At 53.2% G+C, this 21356-nt stretch overlaps 1 protein-coding gene across 1 annotated transcript in view; it reads right to left on the bottom strand.

The window, feature by feature from the left end:
• The window catches only part of LOC140483564 (solute carrier family 41 member 3-like), a 61636-nt gene extending 47691 nt beyond the window's left edge, over positions 1-13945 (bottom strand). Inside the window, exon 1 of the mRNA XM_072581778.1 lies at positions 13892-13945. The gene's annotated coding sequence lies outside the window, so the exon portion shown is untranslated. The remainder of the gene's footprint in view (positions 1-13891) is intronic.
• Between the last annotated feature and the right edge of the window lie 7411 nt (positions 13946-21356).

The raw sequence follows: 21356 nt of genomic DNA, 5'->3' as shown, positions 1-21356 counted from the left end.
AGTGCAGTGAAGAAGGCATATGGCGTACTGGCTTTTATTGGTAGAGGAATTGAGTTCCGGAGTCCTGAGGTCATGCTGCAGTTGTATAAGACTCTGGTGCGGCCGCATCTGGAATATTGTGTGCAGTTTTGGTCGCCATACTATAGGAAGGATGTGGAGGCACTGGAACGGGTGCAGAGGAAGTTTACCAGGATGTTGCCTGGTATGGTAGGAAGATCCTATGAGGAAAGGCTGAGGCACTTGGGGTTGTTTTCATTGGAGAAAAGAAGGTTTAGGGGTGACTTGATAGAGGTGTACAAGATAATTAGGGGGTTAGATAGGGTTGACCATGAGAACCTTTTTCCACGTATGGAGTCAGCTATTACAAGGGGGCATAGCTTTAAATTAAGGGGGGGTAGATATAGGACTGATGTTAGGGGTAGGTTCTTCACTCAGCGAGTCGTAAGTTCATGGAATGCCCTGCCAGTAGCAGTGGTGGACTCTCCCTCTTTATGGGCATTTAAGCGGGCATTGGATAGGTATATGGAGGATAGTGGGCTAGTGTAGGTTAGGTGGGCTTGGATCGGCGCAACTTCGAGGGCCAAAGGGCCAAAGGGCCTGTACTGCGCTGTATTCTTCTATGTTCTATGTTCTATGTTCTAACAATGCAACTCCACTAACCTACAGTAATCCTGCAGCAATGCACCTCTCCAATCTCACAGCAATCCTGCAGCAATGCAGCTCCACAAAGCCACGGTAATCCTGCAACAATTCACCTCCACAAACCCACAATAATCCTGCAACAATGCAGCTCCACAAACCCACAGCAATCCTGCAACAATGCAGCTCCACAAACCCACAGCAATCCCGCAACAATGCACCTCCACAAATCCACAGCAATCCCGCAACAATTCACCTCCACAACCGCCCTGCAACAATGCAGCCTCACAAACCCACAGCAATCCTGCAGCAATGCACCTCCACAAACCCACAATAATCCTGAAACAATGCAGCGGCAAAAAAAACAAAGTAATCCCGCAACAATGCACCTCCACAAACACACACCAATCCTGCAACAATGCAGCTCCACTAATCTACAGCAATCCCGCAACAATGCACCTCCACAAACCTACAGCAATCCTGCAACAATGCAACTCCATAAACCCACAGTAGTCCTGCAGCAATGCACCTCCACAAACTCACAGCAATCCCACAACAATGCAAATCCATAAACCCACAGCAATCCTGCAGCAATGTACCTCGACAAACCCACAGCAATCCTGCAACAATGCAGCTGCACAAACCCACAGCAATCCTGCAACAATGCACAGCGACAAACCTAAAGCAATCCTGCAGCATTGCAGCTCCACTAACCCACAGCAATCCTGCAACAATGCACCTCCACTAACCCACAATAGTCATGCAACAATGCAGCTCCACAAACCCACAGCAATCCAGCAACAATGCAGCTGCACAAACCCACAGCAATCCTGCAGCAATGCAACGCCACAAACCCACAGCAATCCCGCAACAATGCACCTCCACAAACCCACAACAATGCACCTCCACAATCACACAGAAATCCTGCAACAATGCAGCTCCACTAACCGACAGCAATCCCACAACAATGCACCTTAAAAATCCACAGCAATCCTGCAACAATGCATCTCCACAATCAAACAGCATTCCTGCAGCAATACACCTCCACAAACCCACAGCAATCCTGCAGCAATGCACCTTCTCAAACCCACAGCAATCCTGCAACAATGCAGCTTCACAAACTCACAGCAATCGTTCGACAATGCGCCTCCACAAACACATAGCAATTCCGCAAAAATGCACCTCCACATACCCACAGCAATCCCGCAACGATGCCCCTCTGCAAACTCACACCAATCTTGCAACAATGCAGATCCACAAACACACAGCAAAGTTGCAGCAATGTACTGCCACAAACCCACAGCAATATTGAAATAATGCAGCTCTGGAAACTCATATCAACCCTGCAACAATGCACCTCCACAATCTCACAGGAATCCTGCAGCAATACACCTCCACAAACCCACAGCAATCCTGCAACAATGCACCTCCACTATCTAGCAGCAATCCTGCAGCAATGCACCTCCACAAACCCACAGCAATCCTGCAACAATGCACCTCTGTAAACCCACAGCAATCCCGCAACAATGCAGCTCCACAAACCCACAGCAATCCCGCAACAATGCACCTCTGTAAACCCACAGCAATCCCGTGACAATGCACCTCCACAATCTCACAGCAATCCTACAGCAATGCATCGCCACAAACCCACCGTAATCCTGCAAAAATGCAGCTCCACAAACCCACAGCAATCCTGCAACAATGCACCTCCACAAGCTCACAGCAATCCTGCAGCAATGCACCTCCACAAGCTCACAGCAATCCTGCAGCAATGCACTGCCACAAACCCACAGCAATCCCGCAAAAATGCAACACCACAAACCCACAGCAATCCTGCAGAAATGCACCTCGACAATCTCACAGCAATCCTGCAGCAATGCAACTCCACAAAGCCACAGCAATCCTGCAACAATGCACCTCCACAAACCCAAAGTAATCCTGCAACAATTCACCTCCACAAACCCACAGCAATCCTGCAGCAATGCACCTCCACAACCCACAGCAATCCCACAACAATGCAGATCCACAAACCCACAGCAATCCTGCAACAATGCACCTCCACAAATCCACAGCAATCCTGCAACAATTCACCTCCACAACCGCCCTGCAACAACGCAGCCTCACAAACCCACAGCAATCCTGCAGCAATGCACCTCCACAACCCCACAGCAATCCTGCAACAATGCAGCTCCACAAATGCACAATAATCCTGCAACAATGCAGTGGCAAAAAACCCAAAGTAATCCTGCAACAATGCAGCTCCACAAACCCACAGCAATCCCGCAACAATGCACCTCCACAAACCCACAGTAATGCTGCAACAATTCACCTCCACAAACTCACAGCAATCCTGCAGCAATGCACCTCCACAAACCCACAGCAATCCTGCAACAATGCACCTCCACAAATCCACAGCAATCCTGCAACAATTCACCTCCACAACCGCCCTGCAACAACGCAGCCTCACAAACCCACAGCAATCCTGCATCAATGCACCTCCACAACCCCACAGCAATCCTGCAACAATGCAGCTCCACAAACCCACAGCAATCCCACAACAATGCAGATCCACAAACCCACAGCAATCCCGCAACAATGCACCTCCACAAATCCACAGCAATCCTGCAACATTTCACCTCCACAACCGCCCTGCAACAACGCAGCCTCACAAACCCACAGCAATCCTGCAGCAATGCACCTCCACAACCCCACAGCAATCCTGCAACAATGCAGCTCCACAAATGCACAATAATCCTGCAACAATGCAGCGGCAAAAAACCCAAAGTAATCCTGCAACAATGCAGCTCCACAAACCCACAGCAATCCCGCAACAATGCACCTCCACAAACCCACAGTAATGCTGCAACAATTCACCTCCACAAACTCACAGCAATCCTGCAGCAATGCACCTCCACAAACCCACAGCAATCCTGCAACAATGCAGCTCCACAAACGCACAATAACCCTGCAACAATGCAGTGGCAAAAAAACCAAAGTAATCCTGCAACTATGCACCTCCACAAACCCACAGCAATCCCGCAAAAATGCACCTCTACAAACCCACAGTAATGCTGCAACAATGCACCTCCACAAACTCACGGCAATCCTGCAGCAATGCACCTCCACAAACCCACAGCAATCCCACTACAATGCAACTCCATAAACCCACAGCAGTCTTGCAACAATGCAGTTCCACAAACCCACAGCAATCCCGCAACGATGCCCCTCTGCAAACTCACAACAATCTTGCAACAATGCAGATCCACAAACACACAGCAAAGTTGCAGCAATGTACTGCCACAAACCCACAGCAATATTGAAATAATGCAGCTCTGTAAACCCATATCAACCCTGCAACAATTCACCTCCACAATCTAACAGCAATCCTGCAGCAATACACCTCCACAATCTAACAGCAATCCTTCAGCAATACACCTCCACAAACCCACAGCAATACACCTCCACAAACCCACAGCAATCCCGCAATAATGCACCTCCACAAACCCACAGAAATACCGCAACAATGCAGCTGCACAAACCCACAGCAATCCTGCAACAATACAGCTGCACAAACACACAGCAATCCCGCAACAATTCACCACTACAAACCCACAGTAATCTTGCAATGATTCACCTCTACAAACCCACAGCAATCCTGCAGCAATGCACCTCCACAAACCCACAGCAATGTTGCAACAATGCAGCTGCACAAACCCACAGCAATCCTGCAACAATACAGCTGCACAAACCCACAGCAATCCCGCAACAATGCACCTCCACAAACCCACAGTAATGCTGCAACAATTCACCTCCACAAACTCACAGCAATCCTGCAGCAATGCACCTCCACAAACCCACAGCAATCCTGCAACAATGCACCTCCACAAATCCACAGCAATCCTGCAACAATGCAGCTCCACAAACCCACAGCAATCCCACAACAATGCAGATCCACAAATCCACAGCAATCCTGCAACATTTCACCTCCACAACCGCCCTGCAACAACGCAGCCTCACAAACCCACAGCAATCCTGCAGCAATGCACCTCCACAACCCCACAGCAATCCTGCAACAATGCAGCTCCACAAATGCACAATAATCCTGCAACAATGCAGCGGCAAAAAACCCAAAGTAATCCTGCAACAATGCAGCTCCACAAACCCACAGCAATCCCGCAACAATGCACCTCCACAAACCCACAGTAATGCTGCAACAATTCACCTCCACAAACTCACAGCAATCCTGCAGCAATGCACCTCCACAAACCCACAGCAATCCTGCAACAATGCAGCTCCACAAACGCACAATAACCCTGCAACAATGCAGTGGCAAAAAAACCAAAGTAATCCTGCAACTATGCACCTCCACAAACCCACAGCAATCCCGCAAAAATGCACCTCTACAAACCCACAGTAATGCTGCAACAATGCACCTCCACAAACTCACGGCAATCCTGCAGCAATGCACCTCCACAAACCCACAGCAATCCCACTACAATGCAACTCCATAAACCCACAGCAGTCTTGCAACAATGCAGTTCCACAAACCCACAGCAATCCCGCAACGATGCCCCTCTGCAAACTCACAACAATCTTGCAACAATGCAGATCCACAAACACACAGCAAAGTTGCAGCAATGTACTGCCACAAACCCACAGCAATATTGAAATAATGCAGCTCTGTAAACCCATATCAACCCTGCAACAATTCACCTCCACAATCTAACAGCAATCCTGCAGCAATACACCTCCACAATCTAACAGCAATCCTTCAGCAATACACCTCCACAAACCCACAGCAATACACCTCCACAAACCCACAGCAATCCCGCAATAATGCACCTCCACAAACCCACAGAAATACCGCAACAATGCAGCTGCACAAACCCACAGCAATCCTGCAACAATACAGCTGCACAAACACACAGCAATCCCGCAACAATTCACCACTACAAACCCACAGTAATCTTGCAATGATTCACCTCTACAAACCCACAGCAATCCTGCAGCAATGCACCTCCACAAACCCACAGCAATGTTGCAACAATGCAGCTGCACAAACCCACAGCAATCCTGCAACAATACAGCTGCACAAACCCACAGCAATCCCGCAACAATTCACCTCCACAAACCCACAGCAATCCCGCAACAATGCACCTCCACAAACCCACAGTAATGCTGCAACAATTCACCTCCACAAACTCACAGCAATCCTGCAGCAATGCACCTCCACAAACCCACAGCAATCCTGCAACAATGCACCTCCACAAATCCACAGCAATCCTGCAACAATGCACCTCTACAATCTCACAGCAATCCTGCAACAATTCACCTCCACAAACTCACAGCAATCCTGCAGCAATGCACCTCCACAAACCCACAGCAATCCTGCAACAATGCACCTCCACAAATCCACAGCAATCCTGCAACAATGCAGCTGCACAAACCCACAGCAATCCTGCAACAATACAGCTGCACAAACCCACAGCAATCCCGCAACAATTCACCTCCACAAACCCACAGCAATCATGCAACAATGCACCTCCACAATCTCACAGCAATCCCGCAACAATGCACCTCCACAAACCCACAGCAATCCTGCAACAATTCACCTCCACAAACCCACAACAATCCTGCAACAATGCAGCTCAACAAATTTATAGCAATTCCACAGCAATTCACATCCACAATCTCATAGCAATCCTGCAACAATGCAGCTCCACACACCCAAACCAGTCTTGCAACAATGCAGCTCCACAAACTCACAGCAATTCCGCAACAATGCAGCTCCACAAAGCCACAGTAATCCTGCAACAATTAACCTCCAAAAACCCAAAATAATCCTACGACAATGCAGCTTCACAAACTCACAGAAATCCTTCAACAATGCAGCTCCACAAACCCACAGCAATCCTGCAACAATGCAGCTCCACAAACCCACAATAATCCTGCAACAATGGAGCGGCAAAAAAACCAAAGTAATCCTGCAACAATGCACCTCCACAACCGCCCTGACACAATGCAGCCTCACAAACCCACAGCAATCCTGCAGCAATGCACCTCCACAACCCCACAGCAATCCTGCAGCAATGCACCTCCACAACCCCACAGCAATCCTGCAACAATGCAGCTCCACAAAGACACAATAATCGTGCAACAATGCAGCGGCAAAAAAACCAAAGTAATCCTGCAACAATGCACCTCCACAAACCCACAGCAATCCCGCAACAATGCACCTCCACAAACACACACCAATCCTGCAACAATGCAGCTCCACTAACATACAACAATCCCGCAACAATGCACCTCCACAAACCCACAGTAATCCTGCAGCAATGCACCTCTACAATCTCACAGCAATCCTGCAGCAAGGCACCTCTACAATCTCACAGCAATCCCGCAACAATGCAGCTCCACACACCCACACCAATCCTGCAACAATGCACCTCCGCAAACCCACAGCAATCCTGCAACAATGCCCCTCCACTAACCCACAATAATCATGCAACAATGCACCTCCACAAGCTCACAGCAATCCTACAGCAATGCACCTTGACAATCTCACAGCAATCCTGCAGCAATGCAACTCCACAAAGCCACAGCAATCCTGCAACAATGCACCTCCACAAACCCACAGCAATCCCGCAACAATTCACCTCCACAAACCCACAGCAATCCTGCAGCAATGCACCTCCACAAACCCACAGTAATCCTGCAACAATGCAGCTCCACAAACCCACAGCAATCCCACAACAATGCAGATCCACAAACCCACAGCAATCCCGCAACAATGCACCTCCACAAATCCACAGCAATCCTGCAACAATTCACCTCCACAAACTCACAGCAATCCTGCAGCAATGCACCTCCACAACCCCACAGCAATCCTGCAGCAATGAAGCTCCACAAACCCACAATAATCCTGCAACAATGCAGCGGCAAAGAAACAAAGTCATCCCGCAACAATGCAACTCCACAAACACACACCAATCCTGTAGCAATGCACCTCCACAAACCCACAGCAATCCTGCAACAATGCACCTCCACTAACCACAGCAATCCTGCAGTAATGTACCTCCACAAACCCACAGTAATGCTGCAGCAATACACCTCCACAAACCCACAGCAATCCTGCAACAATGCAGCTCCACAAACCCACAGCAATCCTGCAGCAATGCACCTCCACAAACCCACAGCAATCCTGCAACAATGCACCTCTGTAAACCCACAGCAATCCCGCAACAATTCACCTCCACAAACCCACAGCAATCCCGCAACAATTCACCTCCATAAATCCACAGCAATCCTGCAGCAATGCACCTCCACAAACCCACAGTAATGCTGCAACAATGCACCTCCACAATCTCATAGCAATCCTGCAACAATTCACCTCCACAAACCCACAGAAATCTTGCAACGATTCACCTCTACAAACCCACAGCAATTGTGCAACAATGCACCTCCACAAACCCACTGTAATCCTGCAACAATGCACCTCCACAAACTCACAGCAATCCTGCAACAATGCAGCTGCACAAACCCACAGCAATCCCGCAACAACTTACCTCCACAAACCCACAGTAATCTCGCAGCAATGCAGCTCCACAAATTTATAAGAATCCCGCAGCAAATCATCTCCACAAATTCATAGTAATCCTGCAACAATTCATCTCCACAAACCCACAGCAATCCTGCAACTATGCACCTCCACAAACTCATAGCAATTCCGCAACGATGCCTCTCTGCAAACTCACAGCAATTCCACAAAAATGCACCTCCACAAACTCACAGCAATCCTGCAACGATGCCCCTCTGCAAACTCATACCAATCATGCAACAATGCACCTCCACAAACTCACAGCAATCCTGCAACGATGCCCCTCTGCAAACTCACACCAATCTTGCAACAATGCAGATCCACAAACACACAGCAAAGCTGCAGCAATGTACCGCCACAAACCCACAGCAATATTGAAATAATGCAGCTCTGCAAACCCATATCAACCCTGCAACAATGCACCTCCACAATCTAACAGCAATCCTGCAGCAATACACCTCCACAAACCCACAGCAATCCTGCAACAATGCAGCTCCACAAACCCACAGAAATCCCGCAACAATACACCTCCACAAACCCACAGCAATTGTGCAACAATGCAGCTCCACAATCTCATAGCAATCCTGCAACAATGTACCGCCACAAACCCACAGCAATCCTGCAAAAATGCACCTCCACAATCTCATAGCAATCGTGCAATAATGTACCGCCATAAACCCACAGCAATACTATAATAATGCACCTCTGCAAACCCATAGCAATCCTGCAACAATGCCCCCCAAAATCTCACAGCAATCCAGCAACAATACACCCCACAAATCCACACCAATCCTGCAACAATGCAACTCCACAAACCCACACAAATCCTGCAACAATGCAGCTCCACAAACCCACACCAATCCTGCAACAATGCAACTCCACAAACCCACACAAATCCTGCAACAATGCAGCCTCACAAACCCACAGCAATCCTGCAACAATGCAGCTCCACAAACCCACAGTAATCCCGCAACAATGCAGCCCCACAAACCCACAACAATCCCGCAACAATGCAGCTCCACAAACCCACAGTAATCCTGCAACAATGCAGCTCCACAAACCAACAGCAATCCCGCAACAATGCAGCTCCACAATCCACAGCAATCCTGCCACAATGCAGCTCCAGAAACCCACAGTAATCCTGCAACAATGTCGCTCCACAAACCCACACCAATCCTGCAACAATGCACCTCCAACAAGCTCACAGCAATCCTGCAGCAATTCATCCCTGCAAACCCCAAATTAATCATGCAGCAATGCACCTCCACAAAATCGCAGCAGTACTGCAACAATGCACCCTTGCAATCTCACAGTAATCCTGCAGCAATGCCCCACGACAAACCCATTGCAATCCCGCAAAAATGCACCTCCACAAACCCACAGCAATCCTCGAACAATGCAGCTCCAAAGATTTATAACAATACCGCAGCAAATCACCTCCACAAATTCACAGTAATACTGCAACAATGCAACTCCACAAACCCACAGCAATCCTGCAGCAATGCAGATCCACAAACCCACAGCACTGCTGCAGCATTGCGCCTGGAACATCACCGTGGAGTACAGGCCCTTCAGTTCTCGATGAATGATTTATTCTTGCAGCCAATTGCCAAATCACAGCAATCCTGCAGCAATGCAGCTCTGCAAACTGTCAGCAATCCTGCAGCATTGCACTTCTGCAAACTCCAATCAATTCTGCACCAATGCACCTCTATAAACCTCCAAGCCTGAAGCTGTTGACATGTTTCATGAAAATTCTAACCAGCAATTTCTTTTCCAGCTTTGAAATCCTAGAAATCCAAATGACTCCTGTTCACAGCAGGTACAGAGCAGCACAGAAGATGAAAGTTACTGGATCATGGGCTCACATAAATGGAGGCCATTCAGCCCACGGTGTCTGTGCTGATGGACCATAAGACTTCAAAGCAGAAGTTTGTGAAGTGTGCGACATTAAGGAGCCCTGGCAAACCTGGAATCAATGGGCAAAAGTGAGGACTGCAGATGCTGGAGATTAGGGTCTAGATTAGAGTGCTGCTGGAAAAGCACAGCAGGTGCTTCCTGCATCCGAGGAGCAGGAAAATCAACATTTCGGTCAAAAGCCCTTCGTCCTGCTCCTCAGATGCTGCCTGACCTGCTGTGTTTTTCCAGCACCACTCTAATCTAGACTGGAATCAATGAGTATCAGAGCAAACTCTCCTCTGGTTGGAGTCATTCCTGGTACATGGGAAGATGGTTGTGGTTGGTGGAGGGTCAGTCATCTCAGCTCCAGGACATCTCTGCAGGAGTCCCTCAGGGGAGGGTCCTAGGCCCAACCACCTTCAGCTGATCCTTCTCTGCACCTTCTCTGTAGCTGTAACACTCTATTCTGCATTCTATTTTATTACCATTCACAACTCCTCAGATATTGAGACAAACACAGGTAATGAATTGGCCACGCTAAATTGCCCGTAGTGTTAGATGCATTAGTCAGAGAGAAACGGGTCTGGGTGGGTTACTCTTTAGCGGGTGGGTGTGAACTTGTTGGGCTGAAGGGTCTGTTTCCACACTGTAAGGAATCTAAACAAAAGGGGCTAGTTCAGGGAAACTTGGTCTGTTTCTGTGCTTTATGACTCAATGACTCCATGTTCAAATACAGCAAGATCTGGACAATCTCCAGGATTGGGCTGACAAGTGGCAAGTTATACTCACACCACACAAATACCAGGTTATGGCCATCTCCAATGAGAAAGAATCTAACCCCCCGCCCCTTGACATTCAATGGTGTTACCATCACTGACTCTTCCACTAACTACATCCTGGGAGTTATTATTGACCAGAAACACAACTGGACTCACCACATAAACCCAGCGGCTCCAAGAGCAGGTCAGAGGCTGGGAATCCTGCAGTGAGTAACTCCCCTCCTGACTCCCCAAAGCCTGTCCACCATCTACAAGGCACAAGTCAGGAGTGTGATGGAATACTCCCCACTTGCCCTGGATGGGGGCAGCTCCAACAACACTCAAGAAGCTCAACACCATCCAGGGACAAAGCAGCCGCTTGATTGGCCCCATACCCACAAACATCCCCTCCCTCCCCCACCGACACTCAGTAACAGCAGTGTGTACTGTCTACAAGATGCACTGCAGAAACTCACCAAAGATCCTCAGACATCACCTTCCAAACCCACAACCACTTCCATCTAGAAGGACAAGGGCAGCAGATACATGGGAACACCACCCTCCTGCAAGTTCCCCTCCAAGTCCCTCCCCATCCTGACTTGGAAATATATCGCCATTCCTTCAGTGTCACTGGGTCAGAATCCTGGAATTCCCTCCCTAAGGGCATTGTGGGTCTACCCCCAGCACATGGACTGCAGCAGGTCAAGAAGGCAGCTCACCCTCACCTTCTCAAGGGGCAACTAGGGATGGGCAATAAATGCCGATGTATCCAGTTCCTGAATGAATTAAGCTAATTTCTCTGTAAAATTATATTTTTGTCACTTCCCTCTCGGATTCTCTTCTGTCTTACACCTCTAACCAACCTGGCTGTCTGTTTGGTCACTGTTTCTGCAGTCCACTGTTTTGGTGCTGCTCTAATCAGAGCTCCTCTGTAATATCCTCTCTGCTCTGACCCGATTTACCCCAAATTCCCCCTCCCACCCCACTCTCTCTCCCTCTCCAGCTTCAAAATGAGCTGAGCCTCCCAGACTTCCCCCTCGGACTCTCCCTCTTCCCCGACTTCCCAATGCTGTGACAACATTGAATTATGAGGAGAGGTTGAATAGCCCACTCATGTATCCGGTGATACATAGAGAAATGATTGGTGAAACTGCGAGCAGGAGCAGGCCATTCAGCCCTTCGACCCTACTTCGCCAGTCAATAGGATCATGGCTGATACTCTATCTCAATGCCATTATCCTGCTTTCTCTCCATATCCCCCGGTACCTTTAATATCTAAAACTGTATATCCCTCTCCCTCGAATGTACTGAGTGGCCAGATGCCCACGGCTGTCGGTGGTGGGGTATTCCATAGATTCCCCTGACAAAGAGATTGTAGGAGAGCATTCCCAGGATGGGAGGGGTCTTTGATGATGTCGGCAGCCTTTCCGCGTGTAAATGGAGCCGGTGGATGGGAGAGTGATTTCTGTGATGGGCACACCACCCTCTGTAGTTACCTATGGCCCTGGGCAGAGCAGTTACCGTAATGCACCCAGGACGGTATGCTCTCAATGGTGCATCTGTAGAAGTTGGTGAGGGACTTCATGGACATGCTGAATTTCCTGAGGCATCTGAAGAAGAAGAAGTGTCGTTGTACCTTCTTGACTGTCGCATCAACATGGGAGGTCCAGGACAGGTTGGTGATCGTCACTCCGAGGAACGTGATGCTCTCAAACCTCTTCACATCCAGCTCCATTGCTGTAGCTCGAGGAGATGCCCAATGACACATCCAGGACCACTTTGGTAAGTACACTGGGCTGTAGATTACCAGGCTCTGGGAACATGTTAGCCTTTAACCTCATTAATTTCCCCGTACTATTTTACTAATACCAAATGACTTCAACTCCCTCCTCTCCTTGAATCCCTAACATTGCTGGAAAATTGTGTGGTCTCCTTTATGAAGGCATCTGATCTTCTTGAGATCTATGAAGATGCTGAGAGGATCTGACAAGTTGGGTGCTGAAAGGATGTTTCCCCCTGACTGAGAGACTCGAAGTAGAGGACACAAATAAGGGAATTTTCAAATTAAGACAGGGATGATGCAGTCTGAAGAGAGTCACTATTCTGCACTTCTCTCTCTCAGAGAGCAGTGGTGACCGGGCCATTGAATATATTCACAGGTGAGTGAGTGATTGACCTGGTACATTCAAATCCCGTGCTGGTCAAGTCAACATGAAATGCCCACTTTCTCAACCTTACTCCCTCACGCGGTGACTGTTAGCTTAAAACCAGCGCCATTCAGCTCTCTCCAATGACAGAATATCCCCCAGGTCCTCATTTTTGATCAGCCTGAGAGTTGAGGGTCAGCGGGGATTACAGGGTTTAGGCCGCAGTCAGATTAGCCATGATCGTATACGAACAGCAGAGGTGTCTCAAAGGGGCTGAATGGCCAACTCTTGCTCCTACTGCTTATGTTCTTGGGAACCCCTGGCCCAGAGACCCCACCTCCTCCTCCAGCCTTCCATAGACCCAGCAGGATTCAGTGTGACCTCTCCCTTCTCCTAACCTGCAAGGTCACCCACATTCCCCAGGGGGCAGCACCCTTCCCCCTGGTTCCGAGTGATTTCCTGGCTTCGATTCCCACTCCGACCCACTGTCGGAGGGTCAGTGCTGAGGGAGTGCTGCACTGTCAGAGGGTTGGTACACGTCAGAGGGGGCTGCCCTTCAACGAGACAGGGAACTGAGGGAGCACATGGGTCAAAGACAAGGCCTGGAGGCATGGACCATGCATCCAGAGTTATGGGTTGTCAGTGAAGAGATGGCGATGGCCTGAGGTGGTGGAAGGCGCTATGTAAATGCAACATTGTTCTTCCTTCAATGGCACGGAAAGGGCCATCGAAGGCTCGAAGCTGAGCCTTTGGTGAGCCACTGTGAGGTTTGAACAACACAAATACTTCAGAAGGTTTAACAACAGGAATGAAAATAACAAGTTTTATTTTAAAAGGAATATTTTACCGACCTTTTGATGATCTTTGGGATATCACAGATCCAGCTCAGGGGTTGCTTTATCCAACAGCACAGACCCAGGCAAGAGAGTCTGGGTTATTTTTATTTCAGTGACACAGTTCCCAGCTTCAGGTTACACTCAATGAGCATTTCCCTAATGCTGGAATCCAAAAAGAACTCCAAGATATTTAAGATGATGGCCAGTGCTGATCAATGTGTTTTTTAAAATCCTCCCTGGCTGTTTGTGAAACCAGGTTACCCTCTGCATCTGTCTCCAACACATTCCCCAAGCACCAGCCGTTCTCACAGCCTCAGGGAAACACTGACTGGGCCAACATGAGGACTGCAGATGCTGGAGATTAGACTTTTGATCAGAGTGGTGCTGGAAAAGCACAGCAGGTCAGGCAGCATCCGAGGAGCAGGAAGATCGATGTTTTGGGCAAAAGCCCTTCAGCAGGAATGAGGCAGGGGGACTCAGAGGTGGAGAGATCTCGTGTCTTCGTGGGAGGAATGCATTAAGTTTAACACAAGGAGGCAACCCTGAGAGAGGCCCACGAACAAGTCACAGCATAACATCAATTCATTACAGAGGGAGTGCCGCACTGTCGGAGGGTCAGTGCTGAGGGAGTGCCGCACTGTCGGAGGGTCAGTGCTGAGGGAGTGCGGCACTGTCGGAGGGTCAGTGCTGAGGGAGTGCCGCACTGTCGGAGGGTCAGTACTGAGGGAGTGCCGCACTGTCGGAGGGTGCTGAGGGAGTGCCGCACTATCGGAGGGTCAGTATTGAGGGAATGCCGCACTGTCGGAGGGTCAGTGCTGAGGGAGTGCCGCACTGTCGGAGGGTCAGTGCTGAGGGAGTGCCGCACTGTCAGAGGGTCAGTGCTGAGGGAGTGCCGCACTGTCGGAGGGTCAGTGCTGAGGGAGTGCCGAACTGTCGGAGGGTCAGTGCTGAGGGAGTGCCGCACTGTCGGAGGGTGCTGAGGGAGTGCCGCACTGTCGGAGGGTCAGTATTGAGGGAGTGCCGCACTGTCGGAGGGTCAGTATTGAGGGAGTGCCGCACTGTCAGAGGGTCAGTGCTGAGGAAGTGCCGCACTGTCGGAGGGTCAGTATTGAGGGAGTGCCGCACTGTCAGAGGGTCAGTGCTGAGGGAGTGCCGCACTGTCGGAGGGTCAGTATTGAGGGAGTGCCGCACTGTCAGAGGGTCAGTGCTGAGGGAGTGCCGCACTGTCGGAGGGTCAGTACTGAGGGAGTGCCGCACTGTCGGAGGGTCAGTACTGAGGGAGTGCCGCACTGTAGGAGGGTCAGTACTGAGGGAGTGCCGCACTGTCGGAGGGTCAGTGCTGAGGGAGTGCCGCACTGTCAGAGGATCAGTTACGAGGGAGTGCCACACTGTCAGAGGGTCAGTGCTGGGGGAGAGCCGCACTGTCAGAGGGTCAGTGCTGAGGGAGTGCCGCACTGTCAGAGGGTCAGTGCTGAGGGGGTGCCGCACTGTCAGAGGGTCAGTGCTGAGGGAGTGCCGCACTGTCAGAGGGTCAGTACTGAGGGAGAGCCGCACTGTCAGAGGGTCAGTGCTGAGGGAGTGACGCACTGACAGAGGGTCAGTGCTGAGGGAGTGCCGCACTGTCGGAGGGTCAGTGCTGAGGGAGTGACGCACTGTCGGAGGGTCAGTGCTGAGGGAGTGCCGCGCTGTCGGAGGGTCAGTGCTGAGGGAGTGCCGCACTGTCTGATGGTCAGTGCTGAGGGAGTGCTGCACTGTCAGAGGGCCAGTGCTGAGGGAGTGCCACCCTGTCGGAGGGTCAGTGCTGAGGGAGTGCCACACTGTCAGAGGGTCAGTGCTGGGGGAGAGCCACACTGTCAGAGGGTCAGTGCTGAGGGAGTGCCGCACTGTCAGAGGGTCAGTGCAGAGGGAGTGCCGCCCTGTTGGAGGGTCAGTGCTGAGGGAGTGCCGCACTGTCAGAGGGTCAGTACTGAGGGAGTGCTGCGCTGTCAGAGGGTCAGTACTGAGGGAGTGCTGCGCTGTCAGAGGGTCAGTGCTGAGGGAGTGCCGCGCTGTCGGAGGGTCAGTGCTGAGGGAGTGCCGCACTGTCAGAGGGTCAGTGCTGAGGGAGTGCCGCACTGTCAGAGGGTCAGTGCTGAGGGAGTGCCGCACTGTTAGAGGGTCAGTGCTGAGGGAGTGTCGCACTGTCAGAGGGTCAGTTACGAGGGAGTGCCGCACTGTCGGAGGGTCAGTGCTGAGGGAGTGACGCACTGACAGAGGGTCAGTGCTGAGGGAGTGACACACTGTCGGAGGGTCAGTTCTGAGAGAGTGACACACTGTCGGAGGGTCAGTACTGAAGGAGTGCTGCACTGTCTGATGGTCAGTGCTGAGGGAGTGCTGCACTGTCTGAGGGTCAGTGCTGAGGGAGAGCCGCACTGTCAGAGGGCCAGTGCTGAGGGAGTGCCGCCCTGTCGGAGGGTCAGTGCTGAGAGAGTGCCGCACTGTCAGAGGGTCAGTGCTGAGGGAGTGCCGCCCTGTCGGAGGGTCAGTGCTGAGGGAGTGCCGCACTGTCAGAGGATCAGTTACGAGGGAGTGCCGCACTGTCAGAGGGGCAGTACTGAGGGAGTGCTGCGCTGTCAGAGGGTCAGTGCTGCGGGAGTGCCGCGCTGTCGGAGGGTCAGTGCTGAGGGAGTGCCGCGCTGTCGGAGGGTCAGTGCTGAGGGAGTGCCGCGCTGTCGGAGGGTCAATGCTGAGGGAGTGCCGCGTTGTCGGAGGGTCAGTACTGAGGGAGTGCTGCAGTGTCGGAGGTTCAGTGCTGAGGGAGTGCCGCACTGTCAGAGGGTCAGTTTTGAGGGAGTGACACACTGTCAGGGGGTCAGTGCTGAGGGAGTGCCGCACTATCAGAGGGTCAGTGCTGAGGGAGTGCCGCAGTGTCGGAGGTTCAGTGCTGAGGGAGTGCCGCACTGTCGGAGGATCAGTATTGAGGGAGTGACATACTATCGGAGAGTCAGTGCTGAGGGAGTGTCGCACTGTCAGAGGGTCAGTGCTGAGGGAGTGCCGAACTGTCGGAGGGTCAGTGCTGAGGGAGTGCCGCACTGTCAGAGGGTCAGTGCTGAGAGAGTGCCGCACTGTCGGAGGGTCAGTGCTGAAGGAGTGCCGCACTGTCAGAGGGTCAGTGCTGAGGGAGATCCACACTGTCAGAGGATCAGTGCTGAGGGAGTGCTGCACTGTCAGAGGGTCAGTGCTGAGGGAGTGCCGCACTGTCAGAGGGTCAGTGCTGTGGGAGTGCCGCACTGTCAGAGGGTCAGTGCTGAGGGAGTGCCGCACTGTCAGAGGGTCAGGTACGAGGGAGTGCCGCACTGTCAGAGGGTCAGTGCTCAGGGAGTACTGCACTGTCAGAGGGTCAGGACTAAGGGAGTGCTGCACTGTCAGAGGGTCAGTGCTGAGGGAGTGCTGCGTTGTTGGAGGGTCAGTGCTGAGGGAGTGCCGCACTGTCAGAGGATCAGTTACGAGGGAGTGCCGCACTATCAGAGGGTCAGTGCTGTGGGAGTGCCGCACTGTCGGAGGGTCAGTGCTGAGGGAGTGCCGCACTGTCAGAGGATCAGTTACGAGGGAGAGCCGCACTGTCAGAGGGCCAGTGCTGAGGGAGTGCCGCCCTGTCGGAGGGTCAGTGCTGAGGGAGTGCCGCCCTGTCGGAGGGTCAGTGCTGAGGGAGTGCCGCACTGTCAGAGGATCAGTTACGAGGGAGTGCCACACTGTCAGAGGGTCAGTGCTGGGGGAGAGCCACACTGTCAGAGGGTCAGTGCTGAGGGGGTGCCGCACTGTCAGAGGGTCAGTGCAGAGGGAGTGCCGCCCTGTTGGAGGGTCAGTGCTGAGGGAGTGCCGCACTGTCAGAGGGTCAGTACTGAGGGAGTGCTGCGCTGTCAGAGGGTCAGTACTGAGGGAGTGCCGCGCTGTCAGAGGGTCAGTGCTGAGGGAGTGCCGCGCTGTCGGAGGGTCAGTGCTGAGGGAGTGCCGCACTGTCAGAGGGTCAGTGCTGAGGGAGTGCCGCACTGTCAGAGGGTCAGTGCTGAGGGAGTGCCGCACTGTTAGAGGGTCAGTGCTGAGGGAGTGTCGCACTGTCAGAGGGTCAGTTACGAGGGAGTGCCGCACTGTCGGAGGGTCAGTGCTGAGGGAGTGACGCACTGACAGAGGGTCAGTGCTGAGGGAGTGCCGCACTGTCGGAGGGTCAGTTCTGAGAGAGTGACACACTGTCGGAGGGTCAGTACTGAAGGAGTGCTGCACTGTCTGATGGTCAGTGCTGAGGGAGTGCTGCACTGTCTGAGGGTCAGTGCTGAGGGAGAGCCGCACTGTCAGAGGGTCAGTGCTGAGGGAGTGCCGCACTGTCAGAGGATCAGTTACGAGGGAGTGCCGCACTGTCAGAGGGGCAGTACTGAGGGAGTGCTGCGCTGTCAGAGGGTCAGTGCTGCGGGAGTGCCGCGCTGTCGGAGGGTCAGTGCTGAGGGAGTGCCGCGCTGTCGGAGGGTCAGTGCTGAGGGAGTGCCGCGCTGTCGGAGGGTCAATGCTGAGAGAGTGCCGCGTTGTCGGAGGGTCAGTACTGAGGGAGTGCTGCAGTGTCGGAGGTTCAGTGCTGAGGGAGTGCCGCACTGTCAGAGGGTCAGTTTTGAGGGAGTGACACACTGTCAGGGGGTCAGTGCTGAGGGAGTGCCGCACTATCAGAGGGTCAGTGCTGAGGGAGTGCCGCAGTGTCGGAGGTTCAGTGCTGAGGGAGTGCCGCACTGTCGGAGGGTCAGTGCTGAAGGAGTGCCGCACTGTCGGAGGGTCAGTGCTGAAGGAGTGCCGCACTGTCAGAGGGTCAGTGCTGAGGGAGATCCACACTGTCAGAGGATCAGTGCTGAGGGAGTGCTGCACTGTCAGAGGGTCAGTGCTGAGGGAGTGCCGCACTGTCAGAGGGTCAGTGCTGAGGGAGTGCCGCACTGTTGGAGGGTCAGTGCTGAGGGAGTGCCGCACTGTCAGAGGGTCAGTGCTGTGGGAGTGCCGCACTGTCAGAGGGTCAGTGCTGAGGGAGTGCCGCACTGTCAGAGGGTCAGGTACGAGGGAGTGCCGCACTGTCAGAGGGTCAGTGCTCAGGGAGTACTGCACTGTCAGAGGGTCAGGACTAATGGAGTGCTGCACTGTCAGAGGGTCAGTGCTGAGGGAGTGCCGCACTATCAGAGGGTCAGTGCTGTGGGAGTGCCGCACTGTCAGAGGGTCAGTGCTGAGGGGTGTCGCACTGTCGGAGTGTCAGTGTTGAGGGAGTGCCGCACTGTCAGAGGGTCAGTGCTGTGGGAGTGCCGCACTGTCAGAGGGTCAGTGCTGAGGGAGTGCCGCACTGTCAGAGGGTCAGGTACGAGGGAGTGCCGCACTGTCAGAGGGTCAGTGCTCAGGGAGTACTGCACTGTCAGAGGGTCAGGACTAAGGGAGTGCTGCACTGTCAGAGGGTCAGTGCTGAGGGAGTGCCGCACTATCAGAGGGTCAGTACAGAGGGAGTGCCGCACTGTCAGAGGGTCAGTTACGAGGGAGTGCCGCACTGTCAGAAGGTCAGTACTGAAGGAGTGACGCACTGTCGGAGGGTCAGTGCTGAGGGACTGCCGCACTGTCGGAGGGTCAAGTGCTGAGGGAGTGCCGCCTTGTCAGAGGGTCAGTGCTGCGGGAGAGCTGCACTGTCAGAGGGTCAGTGCTGAGGGAGTGCCGCACTGTCAGAGGGTCAGTTACGAGGGAGTGCCGCACTGTCAGAGGGTCAGTGCTGAGGGAGAGCCATGCTGTCAGAGGGTCAGTGCTGAGGGAGAGCCGCACTGTCAGAGGGTCAGTGCTGAGGGAGTGCCGCACTGTCAGAGGGTCAGTTGCGAGGGAGTGCCGCACTGTCAGAGGGTCAGTGCTGAGGGAGTGCCGCACTGTCAGAGAGTCAGTGCAGAGGGAGTGCCGCACTGTCAGAGGGTCAGTGCAGAGGGAGAGCCGCACTGTCAGAGGGTCAGTGCAGAGGAAGTGCCGCACTGTCAGAGGGTCAGTGCAGAGGGAGAGCCGCACTGTCAGACGGTCAGTACTGAAGGAGTAACGCACTGTCGGAGGGTCAGTGCTGAGGGAGTGCCACACTGTCGGAGGGTCAGTGCTGCGGGAGTGCTGCACTGTCAGATGGTCAGTGCTCAGGGAATGCCGCACTGTCGGAGGGTCAGTACTGAGGGAGTGCCGAACTGTCAGAGGGTCAGTGCTGAGGGAATGACGCACTGTCAGAGGGTCAGTGCTGAGGGAGTGCCGCACTGTCGGAGGGTCAGTGCTGAGGGAGTGCCACACTGTCGGAGGGTCAGTGCTGAGGGAGTGCCGCACTGTCGGAGGGTCAGTACTGAGGGAGTGCCGCACTGTCGGAGGGTCAGTGCTGAGGGAGTGCCACACTGTCGGAGGGTCAGTGCTGCGGGAGTGCTGCACTGTCAGATGGTCAGTGCTCAGGGAATGCCGCACTGTCGGAGGGTCAGTACTGAGGGAGTGCCGAACTGTCAGAGGGTCAGTGCTGAGGGAATGACGCACTGTCGGAGGGTCAGTGCTGAGGGAGAGCCGCACTGTCAGAGGGTCAGTGCAGAGGGAGTGGGCACTGTCAGAGGGTCAGTGCAGAGGGAGTGCCGCAGTGTTGGGGGGTCAGTGCTGAGGGAGTGCCGCACTGTCAGAGGGTCAGTGCTGAGGGAGTGCCGCCCTGTCGGAGGGTCAGTGCTGAGGGAGTGCCGCACTGTCAGAGGATCAGTTACGAGGGAGTGCCGCACTGTCAGAGGGTCAGTGCTGAGAGAGTGCCGCATTGTCAGAGGTTCAGTGCAGAGGGAGTGCCGCCCTGTCGGAGGGTCAGTGCTGAGGGAGTGCCGCACTGTCAGAGGGTCAGTACTGAGGGAGTGCTGCGCTGTCAGAGGGTCAGTACTGAGGGAGTGCTGCGCTGTCAGAGGGTCAGTGCTGCGGGAGTGCCGCGCTGTCGGAGGGTCAGTGCTGAGGGAGTGCTGCGCTGTCGGAGGGTCAGTGCTGAGGGAGTGCCGTGCTGTCGGAGGGTCAATGCTGAGGGAGTGCCGCGTTGTCGGAGGGTCAGTACTGAGGGAGTGCTGCAGTGTCGGAGGTTCAGTGCTGAGGGAGTGCCGCACTGTCAGAGGGTCAGTTTTGAGGGAGTGACACACTGTCAGGGGGTCAGTGCTGAGGGAGTGCCGCACTATCAGAGGGTCAGTGCTGAGGGAGTGCCGCAGTGTCGGAGGTTCAGTGCTGAGGGAGTGCCGCACTGTCGGAGGATCAGTATTGAGGGAGTGACACACTATCGGAGGGTCAGTGCTGAGGGAGTGCCGCACTGTCAGAGGGTCAGTGCTGAGGGAGTGCCGCACTGTCGGAGGGTCAGTGCTGAAGGAGTGCCGCACTGTCAGAGGGTCAGTGCTGAGGGAGATCCACACTGTCAGAGGATCAGTGCTGAAGGAGTGCTGCACTGTCAGAGGGTCAGTGCTGT

The sequence above is a fragment of the Chiloscyllium punctatum genome, chromosome 12 (genome assembly GCF_047496795.1).
Source record: "Chiloscyllium punctatum isolate Juve2018m chromosome 12, sChiPun1.3, whole genome shotgun sequence".
NCBI lineage: Eukaryota > Metazoa > Chordata > Chondrichthyes > Orectolobiformes > Hemiscylliidae > Chiloscyllium > Chiloscyllium punctatum.
This window is presented reverse-complemented; position numbering and strand designations above follow the sequence as displayed.